At 38.5% G+C, this 12,901-nt stretch overlaps 1 protein-coding gene across 1 annotated transcript in view; it reads right to left on the minus strand.

Moving 5' to 3' along the window:
* Positions 1-12,901, minus strand: part of LOC101802708 (patatin-like phospholipase domain-containing protein 2) — a 45,687-nt gene that overhangs the window by 30,414 nt on the left and 2,372 nt on the right. Inside the window, exon 2 of the mRNA XM_027450081.3 lies at positions 7,589-7,724. The gene's annotated coding sequence lies outside the window, so the exon portion shown is untranslated. The remainder of the gene's footprint in view (positions 1-7,588; positions 7,725-12,901) is intronic.

Raw genomic sequence — 12,901 nt, forward strand, 5'->3', positions numbered from 1 at the left:
AACCAAATAATGCTACAGCATTGATTTGGTCAACACGAGAACAAGGTATTTGGTTCAGTTAATTTCAAAAGCAAATGGAGATTAGTCTCACTAAAGTGAAGCTCTGAATAAGAAAATTCACTGTTTCTATCCACACTTTGAGGCAGGGCTGTATATGTCTGCTACCCATTGATTTCCCACTCAGCCCTCCAGATGTACACACAGCCAGGCACAGTGCAGTCCTCAATCCCTAAAACCCAGAGGTGGACTGTGCTTCTCTTTTCAACCACAGGTAAACACAGAGTAATACAGTCCTGCTAAATTAACGCCTTCTTTGCTGCCTCTAAAAGGGGCAACATATCTCATTGTACACTAAATGAAGATAATACTGATTATTCCCAAGAAAAAACACAAGGTCACAGGAAGCTTGTAAACACAACAACACATGCCAGGAAGAGGATTCACTCTCCTACAGCCAATCCTTAGATTTCCACCTCCCACCCCCACTACTGCAGCTTTTTTTTTTTTTTTTTTTTTTCCTGCCACAGCAAAAACGCTTCAACATTTCTGGATTTTCCATGGAAAGGGGAACCCAATTCTAGACTAGGGCAGAAGAAACACCACTACTTTTCTTTCCCCTATACACACAGCAATATAAGTGAAGATTAACTGGGAGACTAGGGGGAAGAAAGAATACAGTTAGTTAAGTTAGTTAGTTAGTTAGTTAATCTTGCCTTAAATTTGCCAAGCAGAACTAGAAGCTTTGCATGACTTCACGGGTTCATTTCAAAGTTCAGTTAGAAAATTATGATTATGTGCATAAAGTTTCAGTCTAATGTCAGGGTAAGCTGTTCCTCTTTACTCAGAGAAGACTTCCATGTGACTTTCCACCTCCATTGTACCATAGAAAAGTATACTTGTACAGAACTAACAGCATAAGTACTGAAGTACAACTTTAGGTCTTTCCCTGCCCCATTTTTATAAGCTAAGGTGTTACCCAACCACAAATTAATTCCTTCTGGACATTCAAATACCTGTGTAAACTTTGTGTGACAAGCTGTGTGATCTGAGTTTATTAGCATAAATGCTTTAACAACGTATGTGCCTGCGTACTTATAGACAAATGCTTCAACCTTGATGGCTGCTTACATTTTATTCAGCTCTTTCTGAGTACTGAGAATGCTGCTCTGTGTTCCAAGCATAGAAACCTGGTCCCAAACAGCAAGATGCAGCATACAAAAACACCAAGATTCAGTTGGGATTAGCTGCCACACAGATTAATACAATTCATCTCACACCAAGCCTGTTGGCTCTTACTGGGCAGCTAATTCAGTGTTGGCAAATCTCCCTGACCACAGCCATACAGGCACACAAGAGACCACAATGCACCCTACAGCAAGTGTTTTCATATCCAGAGCTGTATAAACATCTGTCTAATGGTTGCATTTCCCATCAAGTAGTTACTGAGGTTGAGGTATATTTGGTAACACAACTGACATTCTAAGAAGCAATAGCTGAAGTTGACGTTTCAGTTTCTAGTTGCTATCCCAACATGAGAGGTTATTTCTTGAAGAGGCACTTGACACCTGTGTGCTCCAAAGTCAGAAAGTTAAGGCACACTGCTGCATGTAAAAAGGCTAGCTTAGGGGCATATTTATCTAGGCAAAGCTACACAATGGACAAGATGAAGGTCAGAGAGCAAGGCAGAGAAGGTCAGATTGGAAACAAATATGGGTCTTGGGTGCCCTATGTTTTGTAGACACTTGGCTCTGCCCTCTAGGCTCATGAAGTCTGCTGTAGCCAGCCAGGCTGACTCCTCATGACTTCAGACAGCTGAACAAACTGCAGCACCTGCTCAAGGCTCCTCAGCTGCTCTTCTGGTGACTCATTACAGTGACTGCTGGCAGAGAACGTGACACCAGCTGGGCTTTTGTTACCAGGTCTGCATTCTTACAGGCATTAGGACTGCTAATACTTGTACTTCTGCCTGTCCTCGAACACCCCTTTTTCCTTGTCTTTTTAGGGAGCAGACTCCTTGCTCTGTTGCCGTAACACAAGGCAGCCCTCCAGCCTTCCTCTAGCACACACTACAGTTCTGTCCTCATTAATCTAGCCAAAAGGCTTTTCAAAGAGAAAATGTTGATAAAGATAGGACTTTCTCCTGTTGTCAGGTGCAAGCAATGTATTCTCTTCATATGAAATACCTATCAGCAATGTGTGAACTGTGAAAGCTACCCCTAGCATCAATACTCCAGGAACTGTCTAACACATGGAAAACAAAATCCAGGAAAAAAAAAAATTACATGGAGTTTCTTTGTTTGTTTTTAAGCCTTAAGAGGTTTACTCAGTCTCCAGCTAAAAATATTTTTCATGGAGGTCACCAGTGATGGGTCAACTCAGATTAGTTATAATTCTATAATTCTTTCAAGAAGCTTGTGGAGACAAGCCACATTTCCTTTTCCATTTCTAAAACGTGCACATACATGTGTATTTAAATCAGGATGATGGGGGATGCAAGTAGTTTGAAAGTCTTTAGACAAGTCTGAAGTTACCATCTACTTCAAAAAACACAATTTCATGTAATCTACATTCCACATGCAATGTCCAACAGAAAGAGTTCATGGAATGGTTTTTCCCTACAGTTTGATGTGAAGGCCCTAGTGAAGCTCTCAGTTGTCCAGCTGTTATTAACTCACTGATGAATCTTAAAAGTATAAGAGGTCCAACGTCAGATGAAGGAAACCTATTGCACACATCTTGCCTAGTGTATATCCCAAGCTGCCCAAGCAGTTTGTTGATTCTCAGTTGTAGAGAACTCAGCCAGCTCTCAGTCCTGGATCTCAAACCTTTCAAAATCCAATCAACACCAATATATAGATATATTCCTACAGCTCCTAATCTTGTGAGCTGGCTGTGATGTGTCCCCTAAGGGACACATCCTTTCCTTGGTATCTGTTTTTAGCTTTAGTAACCCCAGAACTTTAAGTTCCACTCTCCTGCTTGATGCCAACTCCATTATACTTTTTTCTGTCCTGAGGAATCAAATCAAAGCTGTCTGTCCTCAGAATATAGTAAATCTCCTGACTGAAGCAAGTACTTCAAAGCTAGAAACATATTACTTCCTAGTTCTGAAGAAAGTGTGAACACTTCAGGTTCAACACCTACAAAAACACCTATGAAAAAGGTGAAAGAAGGAAGTGAAAACTAGATCGCACTGTGATTTCAAGTTGCAGCTAAATGACTAATTCCTCAGATCCCATCACCTTTAAAAATGCCAAGAAACAACTGAATGACTACTTAGCTGTTTTCAAAATAAACCCAAGGAAATTTGTTCAGTATGGCCATCATACTCACCAGGCAGTGCCAAGTAAATGTTAGACTACAAAATCTTTATTTTCCGGAACAGAATTAATGCGAGATTGTTTACATTTATGCCAAGGTTTTGTCCATTCAGTTTCATGTGCTGTGGACTGTCAGTAGCACACAGGCTCTAGGTTAAAGAAACAGAGCCCTGCAGCAGCAACAGGAACCACTTCTATGTTGCATTGTTCCTAATACATATATTGTTTTTCTTATAAATAAATATCTCTTATATCATATAATTAACTTACATACTGTTATTCTGACATCAAGCCTGATTCCCTAATTTAAAATAATTCTCATTGAAGCACTTACTATCAACATCTTTGAGCCTTTTATTTCCTCCTCCCAATAAACTCTGAATTTACAGAAGACTGCAGCTTATCCTCTCATTTTTTTGCTTTGTAAGGCAAAAGAGCAGCTACAGAAGCAATCAGAATAACCAAGAAGCTGATACAGAAGCAAATAAGCAAGAATGAACAGCTGATGTTGGGTAAAGGAAGGAGATGGGGAAGTAGCTGCTGAAGAGAAAGTATGGTGGAATGGCAGTCTGGAACGGCTTCAGAACAAAAATGGTTAAGTGTAATGCACACAAAGCAGCTGCTTCAAGTTTAAGAAACCATCCTAGCTCTATTTGAAAATTTATCTTTTGTTTAAAAAATCCCAATGTCAACTTTAATTAATCTGTAGTTTCCTGAAATGAACGAGTTAGATTCTCAAAACACTGCACATCTTGACAATGCAACTGTGTCCGTCAAATGTCCATTTCATAATTAGAAGAGTACAGGATAAAGAAGGACCAAAGCAGAGTGACCTTTATATCTTGAATCAACTCTTAAAAATAACAGAAAACACGATAGAGCAGAGAACACTGCACTGAGAACACTGCATTGCAGTAGTCATTTTCGCAAGTTGAGGCATACATCTGCAGCATATATGTATTTGCAAGTACAACCTACAGAATAATAGAAAAAAAAAACTTGCTGCAGATCATAAGAACCAGATACAATTTCTAAATGTTTTGTCATACATGTAGCCCATTTTCTGAAATTTCAGCAGTTTGATTTCTAGGTTTCTAAATGCAGATTCAAAGAGCCACTGAATGTTTCCTCTGCATTTGTTATTAATACATGCATGGAAAAGTAACTATTTTTCTCATTCTAACCCTTTTACCTTCCTTTACAGAGAATGAACAAAAAAGCACATCTATGACCTAAACAGTCAATCACTTCTTGCAAGGTACAAGGAATCACACAAATAGACCTTTGTTGCTTTAGGCTTTAAGCTTGAATCAAAGATTTGGTATGATCTAATGGGCTATCACTACACTTTTACACCAGGGAAAACATAGTGCTCAAGTATTTAGAGGAGCTAAATTGGTATATACACGTGAATGGTGTTACAGTATTTACCAGTAAATGTGTGACATGTATTCCAGTAACCACCATTGTTTAATTCTATAGCTTTATAGCTTTTCCCTTTTAAGGATAACAACAGTAATCTAGAAAGTAGTTATAACACAGATAAGCACAGCCTTGCTCTGAAAGCAGAGTTTACAGACTCAGCAGCTAAAGGCCCATACATGTTTCTTCCGGTTTCTCAGTTCCAGAAACAGATCTATTAAGACAAATTTTTACTTCCTTTTTTTTTTTTTTTCTGGCTTCATTTGCATGTAACATTATGGAAAGTAATGCGGGTTTAAGCATGTGAGAAAAAAACAGGTGCAAGAGAACTAAGAAATGGATTTAGCTTGTTGTGAAAGAAAAAACTCCATTTAGGTTAGATTTTCAAAAAGGCCCATTTGACAGGTGACTGGCTTTTGGAAGTGCAACAATATAATTAAAGAATACATGTAGTTCGAACAAGAGTTACATGGTCATACAATACCTAGAACTAGTGAGGAAAACAGACTCCGTGTTACAGCTAAAGCTCCATTCTTTCATTTGCTTTCTCCTTCCACATATTGCTTACTTTATGAGGAATCTTTTTTTTTTTTTTTTTTTTTTTAAAGAAAAAACAATTAAAACCATATTTAAATCCAAGACCTGTTCATCCCTGTGACAGGAGAGGTAAAAAGCAATGCAGTTTATGCCCAATATGCATCCCTACTGTTAAGGCATCTGATAGTCACATCTGTACCCTTCAATAGGAAACCACCCCACTGAAAAAGAAAGCATCTGAAGTTTCATCAGGCACTACAATTTCAGTCTGTGAATGCAGATTGAATTGTCTGAAATTGCAAAACATCTTTTAAATTGCATGGAGCTATACTACTATTAAGTGAATTCTCTAGCATTGGAAATGATTGCCAGATTAAATAAGAGTACTGGGTACATCCTGATTATTTTTGCAATCTTAAAATTAATCATTTTGAAACATGCAAGTCTGACTCTGGTAATGACTTTCAATGCAAACCAAAAAATGAAGAACAAGGACCTGGTACTTAATTTGTAAAATAGCCTGGCCACAAGTTCATGTGATAAATCTACAGAGCAGGTCTCTCTGTTATCCTCTTCTGAAGGCCAATGCTCCCACAGCACAGTCGTTGAGAGGAGTAGAAGCATACCTTATTTGCTTCAGTGCAAAGTCACTCATTTTAATTTATTTGCTACACAGGCACAAGAGTGACTGAACTAGCCTGGATGACCTAGTAGTAAAATAGATCAGAGGAGAGTTCACACAGTGAACATACACTGCTACAATAGAAATGTCTTGCTGGGGGGAACAGGAACACTCATCCAAAACATGGCAACTTCCCATCATTTGAAAGATGGCTCTTTCTTCAGGTGGTGGTCACATCAGGAATGAATAAAGAAGGACTGGTCAAAGATACAGTTCAATTTGAAAAAAATAATTTTGACAAGAATAATGCAGGCTACTTGTTCAGCACCGCCTGTAATGAAGGTACAGTGGTGCTCCAGAAATTCTGTACAGGCTATCTACAGTTTTCACTGTTTCATGCTGTAAATACTAAAAAGTTTAAGAAACATGAATGCTTTTTGAACATACAGCTCTCCATTATGAATAATAATGAATTTGGGCCTATGTGTGAAAGGCAGATCAGACCTACCCAAAGAGCATCTCCTGCCCAATGATGTACCACCACAGCTGAAGCCCTTATCCTTGTTTCAAAAGAAGGCCTTATGTTCAGCTGCAGTCCAGGACATTAACCTGAGCTTGAGCTTCTGGAGAGGGGAGAGCTGTACTTTGGAAAACTACAGCTGAGCAAAGAAACAGTAAGGACTTGGGCAAATTCTCTGTTGTTAAAGCTTCCCTTTTCCTAATGACTGTTACAAAAAAAAAAAAAAAAAAAAAAAAAAGCAAACAAGAACAGCTGTAAAGCATAAAACGATGTGCATGTCAATGCCAATTGCAGCTCTTAACTTCATAGTAATATGAACTTCACAGCTGCAATATGAAAAATTAAGGCACTTTGCCTTGGTATTTAGAGACTTACAGAACAAATTTCTCCATAGAATGCTAGCTTGATTAACCAGGGTTAAGAAGCTTATGTCATTCTATTTCTGACTCAAAGATTCAGAAGAGAAGACCCTTGGATTTGGTTTTGCAATTAGAGAAAACCTCTCTCCAAATCACCCATCACAGCCTCCTTGGTTAACTCCTCCTGCCACTGCCTGCCAGAATGCTTGTTATTGATTTAGTATTACTGCCTTAGAGCTATGTTGTCCAGGAGATTTATCTGTACTAACAGCAATTGAAAGCCCTTTGTATTCATCTGCACATAGTTCCTTCAAGGCTGTCTTACTTCATGTTGATTTTTCATGCATATCCAAAGAAATCTCTTTTACTACTTATCTCAAAGCAGTGAGAAAGATTCAGTGACAGCTTATTTGATTTCTATCTGCTATTTAATACTTTGAGTAGAGCACTTTCGATTACATATAGAATGTCTACAGTTTGATCTGAGCTGTATTTGTTAGGACTCTAGTGTAATTCAAGACATTCAGCTTGAGGAACTCTCTATCATGATTTTTAATCGAAGTAAAAAAAATAAAATAATTAAAATTATAAAAAGCATTACCTGTAGAGCCCTAGAGCTGTGTATTAAGTCCTGACTTGCTCAGAATCAGGTCACTAAAACAGACAAGGATCCCCAGCATTCTGTTTGCCCAGTACCAGGGGAAAGAAGTCAGACTCCTGGGATACACTTCTAAAGTTTTTCTTGCTCCTAGCCCAAAGAATTTTCTAGTTCACAGCATCCACAGGAAGCATGGGAGTCCATTCTTACCTAGTGTATAATCTGATGACTAGGCCACATTCCAAGGAGGTGGATGATGGGATTTGAACGTCTCACAAATGTTTTGCATTTTGTTTACCAAGACCCTCATTCAGATTTCTTCAGTGTAAGCACAAGAGAGGCTCACCTGCAAGAAAATCAGATACTTCTTAGACTTAATGTAGTAGCTTTAGATGGCATCAGAACACAGGCAGACTCACAGAACAAAGTATGAGGTCAGACTCCCATACTTGTTAATACAGAACTTCTTGGGCAACAGCTTCTTTACCAGCCTCTTTCCCTAGCAATTGTCCTCTGTGGCAGTCTTTGATACAAACAAGTTTAAATTCCATTTTGTCCAGCCACATAGCTGAAGGTTGAACAACCATGAAACACTGCAAGTTAGTTTGTGCTGGAAAGAACTTTGCACTGAACATATTCTGGTAAACATACTGTTACGTTTAGCTCTGAAGAGGCTGCTGTAAGTGAGGAGGCTTTGGCAAATCCATCATAAATACTCCTGAGACAAAAGCATTCTGTGTATTTCATAAGTAGGGAAAGAAGAGGTTGAAGAGCTTGAGTTGAAAGTCAAGTAAATCAGAGCAAAACTGGGGTTAGAAATTAAGAGTTCCTTTTACCAGCCATGTGCTTAAAATTCAGGACAATACTATGTCTCCTAGAATATAACTGATTAGTATTGTTTCTCTTTCAAGAAATTAAGTCTACATCCCTAATTCATATGATAGAGTTCCACAGAAACTAGTGAGAAAAGAGTTTATGCATTTAAATTGAATATATATATATATACATCACCCGTTTTTGAATATATATATATTATATATAATATAATATATATATATATATAATTGAATATATATATATATAGCACCCAGCACCTGTGCTTTATTAGTCCTCAGCACCTAAACAATGATAATAAAGGTAGGAATAATACCAGGTTGCTATATTCCAAAGGCTCTAAATTATACCTAACAGCTAGGCTTGCTACTGACAGTAATGCACAGTGTTCAGAAAAACATAGATCTACTTGTCAGTAAAATTAAGTAAAATTAATAAATACTGTTGAGTCATATTACATCTGAACAGATGACATTCTTGAAACACTGTGACCTCTGTCTTCACTAAAGGTCCACCCACCAGAGATGACTGTAGCCATTTGTGGAAGACATTACATCTGAACTGTTTACAGGTGATTTCATGACACAGCTGATGATACATCCAGTGTTGTTATGATACCACCAACATGCCAGCAGATACTGTTCTGTAGTCCTTGTGACTCTTTGAACTAAAGAACCATATTGCTAGCTGTATTAGGATGAGGTTGTAGCCGAAAATGGTTTACAAACAAAATCTCTGAACTTTGCAATAGTCAACATGTGGATTTAGAAGCTGAAAGATGAGCTATTTCATTTCTAAATGCTGCCTGTGATCTAAACAGTGCCATTGGAAAAAAAAATATATATATATATCAGCCTGCTCATCCATTCACATATCACTTCAGAATTTGTGGGGCAGAGTGGCTTTGAATCCTGGTATATAGCAATCAATGTACAGTGGTAACAGTTTGTTAGTCTCCATTACATACACCTGGTCAAAATCAGGCCACCATGAATTAATGCTGCTAGTGTTAGAGAACCAGTCATGGCATTTCTTACATACGGAAGGTTGCTAGTTTTGTGTAGTTATTCATAGGAACCTGTGGGTTCTTCCCCCTGTGTCTTACACAGTCCGTGCAGGCACTGCTCACAGCTTGTCCTGCTCCCTGAGGAACAGATTCTTTGTGGCAGGAAGAAAGGAAGAGCCTAGCTTCTGCTTCCTGCTCCACAAAGGCCCTCAGGGAGTACACTTTTCATGAGATGCAACAGAGGATCAGAAAGGAGATGTCATGAAATGGCTATTGCTACTCACACAAGATGCCTTAGCAAAGCACAGGGGAAGTCCAGCATACAGTTTCTCGTGTGCTAACAGCTGTTCTGTCTGTTGTTATTTACATAAGTGTAGTTCAAACAATTGCATGAGAAAATATTTTCCTCCTTTCATCAGCTGCTGCACCAATGCCTGAACAAATGTGAGGAAGATTTACTTTGCCCTGTGTTCACTATGCAGCAAGGTAACAGTCCACACCTGCAACTTGTACTCTCTAATGTGAACTCTAGTATGAACATTTTTGAGTAACTATCTTTCCTCAAGGCACCTGTAACATTTCTTTCTGCCTTTTCAAGTTCTTTCCAAATACCATTTCCCTGCTGTTGAGCTTCCTACTAGAATCTACCAGCCCCCTTTCCTCAAATTAACTGCAGAAGCAGCAATTTGATAGGTCTCCAGGATATTTAGCCCTGTAGGGGTTATCATTGCAGACTGCCCAGAATTACAGAAGAGGAAATAAAAATAGTCCCTTACAATTCATCTTTCTCTACTATGCACCTATGAACCAAATGAGTGACTAGAAAACAGCACAGGAGACAAAATTTGGCCTCAGGCAACGAAAAGCAGCACTGCCTCTGAGGATGTGAAAGTAGTACTCTAGGTGTATGATTAAATCATATATGGTACTACCTGTTGTTTTTTGTTTTTTTTTTTCCTGAGAATTTGAGATGTTCAGCTAAGAACAGTGCTGCATGGAGGCACTGTTGTGTCTAAAGTTTGCAGGTAATACGTATCAGGCCTCACCTGCCCCAAAGATGCTGATCAAAGAGAAGGAACGAGGATTTTTCATCAATTCTAGTCTGTAAGAGCTACGTTCAGTTTTCTAGTACACCACAAACAGGCTGTCTATATGATAGATGTGTTTTGTTTCTATTTAGTAAATCCACACAGTTGCTTAGCTGTAAGCAGAAAGCTGAGCTGTTGCCTTAGAGCACTGAAACTTCTCTGGATCACTACACAAACCTGACTATGCCACTGCCTGGCTTGTGTGGAGTCAGCTCAGATTTGTCTTTTAATTTACACATGCTCCCAGTTAACTGCACTTGACATTCTGCAGCTGTTTGAATAGCAGAAAACTGATATGAAAGCACACACTATGAAGTCCATTCAGAAACTCATAGGGTCTTATGTGTTTAAGTTCCGGGATTTGAAGATTATCATATCTCTAAGCCAATGTCTAGATATGAAAAAAAAATAATCTAATATACTTTTAGAAACATAAAATATATGAAAATGTTCTCATTAATTCTCATCAGGGACAACAGCAACTGCCATTTCTAGAACAGATTGCTTTGAGAAATAGCTTCTCTAGCTAAATTCAGAAGCATTCAGAAAGGAAAGTAAAGCTGAGACCCTAGCTCTAAAGCAGCCATGGCCAGTTTACTGCTTATTTGGCTACTGTTTCTGTGGGGTTACAACCGTAAATACAATAAATCCTGTAGATCTGTAGGGCTGGATCACTGGAGATGTTCAAATCTAGTCCTTCAAAAGTAAAGCAATTTTATAAGATACACTACCCTTACTATGCCACGATAGTGAAACTAGTATACCCAAAGGCTACTCAGTTTTCTGCCTCTCCTAATACACTGAGAATTAAGAAATAGTTACCATAAGAATACAGTGAAAGCCACATTAATTGCTGTCTTGAAATGATCATCCACCTCCAGTGCCCTCATCTTGCTAAAGAGATTATTTATCCCCAAACTATGTCTTCAGCTTTAATAATGGCATAAGTAGCAAGCATAATAATAATTAAGCATCAATGATAGCCTTGTTATATATTGATATCAAATTATACTTTCTCCTACAAACAAATATGACCAACTGTTGCTGCGCCCCTTTTTAAGGGAGGCTGATGGAAGCTAAAGGTGGTGAAGCTACACATCCATGTTCATCTATGGAAATACCAAGAGCTTACAACAGAGTTTAGATTCCTATGTCCCAGGCCAGCGCTGTGACTACAAGGCCATTTGGCTTCCAAGAAGATTTCCAGTGAAAGACAGAGCATGTTAAGTTAGAAATCTGCTTTTCCTTATGGCTAAGTTCCAGACAAACATTTGTGCCTCAAAAATTATTCCTAATGGTCATTTTTTGAATAAAAATCATGTTAAAAACAGCTCCAAGCTCAAAATTCTGGGATGATAGACTAGCTGGAAATATGCTGATAGCTAAAGTGATCTACAGCCCACTAGGGAAATATTTACAGTGTGGCTAGTTGAGGTATGCTAGATATCCCATACTGTCTTGCCTGGTGGAATTATCATTGTGTAATTTATGTGATGTGATGATGCTGGTTTACAAAATTCCCATTCTGACCTTTCAGGAAAGGAAAGACATTAATCTGTAGTGTTGACTTGTTTCCTGCTCATCATCTTCTCATGTGATCTTTGCTTTGACTCATCCAAAATACTGGTGCACCTCTTCCATTTGTACTTTTGAAGTGATCCCACAGTATGCTGATTGGTTTTAGTCACTTGCCTTTTGTCTCCCTCTCCTCATTTCAAGCTTAATGCACCAGCAAAGTGATTACATGCTTTCTTACACTGTTTAAACTGGCAGTAAGACAGGCTCCTATTGTATATACATCTTCCTACATGGCCTTCTGGGAAGTGTAGTGCTAAGAATAAATATTATGCATGAAGTCTACCAGTATTCATGATACAAGTCTGCTAACTTTGAAACTCTCCATATTATAATTTTAGAAGCATTTTAAATTTGTAAAAAGTATAAAAATAAAAATTGCTATGTTGCATGTTGCAAGGACCCGTCTCAGTGAAACACCAGAAGGTGACTTGCAATACTTCTGAATTTAATGCTGAGTGGTCTTCCACAACCTGGGACATTGAGCAATGGTCTCTTTCAAGTATCAGCTATGAACACTTTACAAATACAATCCCTCGCATTCTGACTCTATTGAACAGGATTACATCAGGGAAATGTATGCTTTGCATCAATATTGTCTCCTAGAAAGACCTTGAATCTTGCACTTGGATAATAATAAGAGATCCCTTCAGAAAACACTTGAGTACTTGCACTGTTTTAGAAGTGGGAATTTAAACACAGGGAGACTTTGTTAATGTTATGCAGAAAAGAGATACAATTCCTTACTGTCCTGGCTGAGGCCAGAGTGTTCACTCTTTATGGGGTACCAGAGACAAAACCCAAGACAGTGAGTGATGATCAATGGCTTATTTCTCAGCCCCATTCACTAAATAACTAGGACTAGGACTGTGTGCTTGAAGGTCACATTGCTCTCACTCATATATGGGCTGGGACTGTAAGAAAGATTACTGGAAGTTCATGTGTATTCCCTGAACAAGCAAGCATCTTTCAGAAAGCAAGGTATTATAAACATCACATGCTTGTGATAGCATTTATAGG

This window comes from Anas platyrhynchos, chromosome 1, assembly GCF_047663525.1.
Source record: "Anas platyrhynchos isolate ZD024472 breed Pekin duck chromosome 1, IASCAAS_PekinDuck_T2T, whole genome shotgun sequence".
Lineage (NCBI taxonomy): Eukaryota > Metazoa > Chordata > Aves > Anseriformes > Anatidae > Anas > Anas platyrhynchos.